Below are 5036 nucleotides of genomic sequence, written 5' to 3' on the forward strand. Positions count from 1 at the left end.
GTAATTCTGCCCAAAAGAGGGTTTTTAAAGACACTCCGTTGTTGTTTCCTATGTGTTTACACACTCGTGCCGTCGAAAAACTGTTGTATAAACGATTTTTTTTTCATAAAAAAATTCTTACATTAGTACCAATACATAACGTTGTGATTTAGTGATTGAACTTAATGACTTGCCAACTCTGGCAAGTTCACATGAACTCAAAGACATCCCCCAAATGTGGCTGTTGTAAAGGTCCCACTGTTGGTGGCCAACAGAATATAGTTCACATAGATGAGAATCAACTTAATTGAATACATAAAACAAATAGACTTTGCCCATAATGGAGACACAAATGTGAGAATGAATCAAATTCCTTCAAATAAATGAACACAATTACAATTACATGTAAAATAAACTGAGAATAACTATTTAAAACTATGATGAGCACAGAGGATTTACACAAAGCACAGTACTTAATAAAATAGGTGTAATGATGAGTTATCATCATTACATCATTACAACTAATCAAATTGCAGGAACTGAACAGTTAGAAATTATGAAAATATTTAGTAGTTTAACAGGCAGTAAAAACAGCAGTTTTCAAGAAAAATAAGCATATGTTCTACTCTTCTTTCTAACTAACTACTTGTTGGCAGACTGATGTGGAGAAGGTTCAGATGAATTGGCTTCTGAATCCCTCAGTGGCTCAGCTCATTAGGAGGCATTCCATACATTCCAGTCCCACTGCTGTCTGCTGCACCTCACATCAGTCACACTGATCACACTGTGAAAATACAATTACAACCATCAGACAGCATGAATATGTACATACTGCCTAAAGATGGAAAAGGTGGTCTACATGAGAAATCTAAGGCACATTATACAATACAAAATGTATTGGCTTACTGTACATCTTATTCTGTCAGGACCACTATCGTCAAAGATGATTGACAATTAGCATACAGTTTGGATTGGCGGTATGGTTCTGTTCTGGGCAAGAACTCACCGCACCTCCATGCAGCCTAGCATGGATGAGAGCAGGGAGAGCAGCAATAACCCCCCAGGGTAAACAGAACAGAACTAACATAAATGTATTGCAGATATTGTTAAAGTTCAATCATTTTATGTACACATTTTAGAATTAGTCTGATTCAAGGAGAATCAGAAGGCTGAATCCCGACTGACAGAGGAGGAGTTGGGGATGGAGGAGGGTAATTAGCTATTGAGCAATGCGAAAACTGCTGATACTACTGCGGGACCTTATATATGAATGCTTAGATGGTGTCGTATTCCCATAGGTAGATGGGGATCAGCTGAAGGTCAGCTGATGCGAGCTTGACTAAGCTGACCTGCCAGAACTAACGCTACGCTTGATTTATAAAAGAACTACAGGGCACTTTCCATCAGTAGGGTACAAGAAGACATGAAGCACATAATAAATAAATAAATAAACTTGTAAATAAATAAATGCTGTAAAAGGGTTGCACGCAAAGTGTGGGACACAGCTAAATATAAATATCAGTTCAACAGATTGTCTCAATTTTGACAATGTGGTAATTTCTGTAATATGACTGCAAAATTTTCATGCATCAACACTGAGTAATATTTTCGTATTATCACTTAATGTGATCAAAGGTTTGAAAACTTGCCTTCCATATCTCTGATGTAGCCCTAGTACATAGAAATGTGTCAGCACAAGGTTAATATTTCATATTCCATATTAATTTTGCTCACGGTATGCTGTACCAGAGCTGCGTGGTGACAAGTTCAACACACACAATAAATCAGCCACAGTACCCCCTGACTGAAACCTCAAAGCATGAAGTACATGTGATACATGCCTTCAGATTAGAGGAACACTCAACATTTAAAATAAGATATTTAGAGGTGTTTAGATATTTTTACAGACAAAAATACTGATTACAAATTGTAAAACCATAGATAATTTTGATTGATCTCTTCACTGAAAAACTGTTTACAGCATTGCATGTGACTGTCAGAACAGAGGTCATTAAAGAGCAGGTAGAGGCTGTTACAAGCTCCAGAAATGGTTGATAGATATTCAGGCAATGTGTTTATTACAGATAATCTTTTACAAGCATTTTCTGACACTCTGAGAATGAGGACACATAAAAACACAACATGGAAGCTTCACATATCAGATATCCTACTGACCTATGGTCTAAATAAATCAACAAAATATTACATAATATAGATGTCTCATATAGATTATCTCATTGGAACGATTCTCATATCAATGTATTTGGCCTGATCTGCGAGATGCAATGCACTTAAGTTTCAAATAATTCTTACATAAATCATAACTGACCAAACTGGATGGCTGTAGATGCTTGGATTCCAGATGTCATTTAATGATAATTCGTCAATTTTGCTTGTAAATTCAAAAACTTCTATTTGATTTACAATGATGATTTTGATTAATGTTTCCTTTATTATTTTTACAAATTTATGTACAGCACTTATAAATTATCAACCCTCTAAATACATTGTACACAGTATTTCCGAGAAAACATCATGTTACTTTTTATATTGATAGCAAAATTAAAAAATTCCAGCGCAGTTTTATAGCCTTTGACAGCCCTAAAAAGTTCATTATAAAAAAAAATTTTTCTGGTTCCTTTTTGTTTTGTTTTTTTACAAATTTTCTGTAGAACCCTACTGATGCCACCCAGATTGAAAGCCGTTGCTCCAACATTACAATTTTATATATCCATCTATTTGATTTGATAGTTGTTTAATTATGTCACATAATGAGGCAATGTTCTTTAACTTCTATTTTTGTGAGCCACTATATGCAACACTGCTGACTTCTTGCTGTGTCTTGATTTCTTGATACTAGTGCACTCTGAAGTTTAAATTAATAAATGAATAAATAAGACACCCGAGTCCTTATGTTGCATTTCAGACTCAAATGGCAATATTTTGTCATCTTTGGTGCTGATGCTACAAACAAATATTAGATATTATGGAGGGATATATCGCTCTCTAACACCAGTGTAACATTCTGCTTGTTAAAAGATGCTGTATGCAGCCTCCCACAGCGCTTAAGAAAGCTTTGAAAATGACACTCAGTTAGACATGATACAATTCCACCAATATTAATTTTAATAGATAAATTCTTCACATCTTGACTGCATAATTTCATAGGCTTATAGGCCCTGGACATGTGGAAAACTAATAAAATAGCAGCTGACATGCAAGACAACCACCCATGTGACTCATTACTCTGTGATTCATGGGAAGCTCAGTTAAAAATAGTCACAGGGTGAAATAATTTTACCTGCTCTCGTAACAGAAGTAATGCAAGTGATGATTTCTAAGTAGAAAATAGCCTCATAAATGAAGAAAACTCCCTAAATATATGAGACAGTCAAAGCTGATTATGATGTTATACATCTACATATAACTTCATAAACATTCCCTGTCATCTTTATGTGCTATGTGGAATGGTGTTCTGTGTCTTCGTCTTCGTGGTCAGCTGTAAGTCATCCCTGGATAGACAAGGGGCTCTATGGCGGCACATCAGGTTGCACCCACAGATTTAATTTCCATTCCTTCAAATGTTCCCAAAGGCATTTGACTTCTGAAAATGGTTGTTTTTTCACCCTCAGCCCAGTTCAAAATGCATCTGACATCACAGTGATGTGGAAAACCTGAGAGGTAGGAGTAGTCAGCTGAACAACAGGAGCATGATCTCCTTTAACTGTCACCACCACATACAGTATATAAGTGATGCTTGGCTCTGATGCCTTAGCTTTGACACAAGGACTTTTCAAGCAAAGTCATGGGAATCCTACAGGACGATGAGCTGGTAGAGGCTTCTATGTCTGGTTCTAAATGTCTATTTTAAAAGCAATTCATTTTTAGTTATATTTCCACTATGCATTTTAAATCGTTTCATTTATGCTTTTGGTTCAAGATTTCAGTTTATTTTGTGCATCTTGGATTTTTAGGTCCTGGGCTCCTGTTACCTTTAAAAACAGATAATAGCAGGCCTACTTATTATATTATTTGAAATATTTAAAAACGAGATCCTCTTCAAACTACTTCAATTGCTAAATAAATGTGAATAGAGATAGACTGTATATACATATAAAACCTCTTTTGACTATTTATACAAAACTTTTGCGGTTTTAAAATGGCCACTAGTGTTTTAAAAGAGAGCATTCGCCCAAAAATCTCATGCCATTCCAAACCTGCATAGGCCTTTCTACGGTGGAACACAAAAATATTTTGGGAAATATCTACTTTTTTCGATGATCATTCAATTAATTTTTTCTTTTGTGTACCACCAAAGAAAGTCAGTCATACAGGTTTGGAATGACATGAAGATGAATATGATTTTAGGTGAACTATCCCTTTGAGTGGTTATTTCTTTGGTCTACAAAATATGTGTTCTAATTTTGTTATTTTAGGTTACAGACATCACAAGTGGAAACAAAGAGCAGGATGACAATGTAGCACAGCATCCTTCTGAAGAATGCAAAAGCTCTGTTGAACATCATCTGAAAGCCTATAACCTCCAGTGTGACAGTGTAGTCATTTTAAATGGTTTTAATGTAAGATATAGGTTTCTTAAGCATTCATTTGTATACCTCATGAAGCATATGTTATTAGAAGTGCATTTTCTTTATCATATTTGAATGATTTTGCAGACTGACAACAGTACCAATGACCTCCAAGAGATTATAGAACGTCAGAAGATAAAAACAAGTACACCAGTCTACAAAACACGGCCTAAACAAGAGATAGTGGTAAGCATACTTCAAAGCAATCATTATTAATGAGATTTCAACCCCTCAAGTAATCATCTCATTGTCTCACAGAATGATTTTGTTGACGAGGATGACTTTCTGAAGGCAGCGCTGGATAACAAATTGCCAATGATAAAAAGTTACCTTGCCAGAGGTGCAGACCCAAATGCCTGTGATAATGTGAGTGTTTACCCAACATATTGAATAAAAGGCATGCTGACAGCACTTAAATCTAAAGGATATATATATATATATATATATATATATATATATATATATATA

At 35.2% G+C, this 5036-nt stretch overlaps 1 pseudogene; it reads left to right on the top strand.

The window, feature by feature from the left end:
• The first annotated feature begins 3784 nt into the window (after positions 1-3784).
• LOC107683720 (ankyrin repeat domain-containing protein 1-like) overlaps positions 3785-5036 on the top strand; it is a 7639-nt pseudogene continuing 6387 nt past the window's right edge.

The sequence above is a fragment of the Sinocyclocheilus anshuiensis genome, unplaced genomic scaffold (assembly GCF_001515605.1).
Source record: "Sinocyclocheilus anshuiensis isolate Anshui unplaced genomic scaffold, SAMN03320099.WGS_v1.1 scaffold3082, whole genome shotgun sequence".
Taxonomy (NCBI): Eukaryota; Metazoa; Chordata; class Actinopteri; order Cypriniformes; family Cyprinidae; genus Sinocyclocheilus; species Sinocyclocheilus anshuiensis.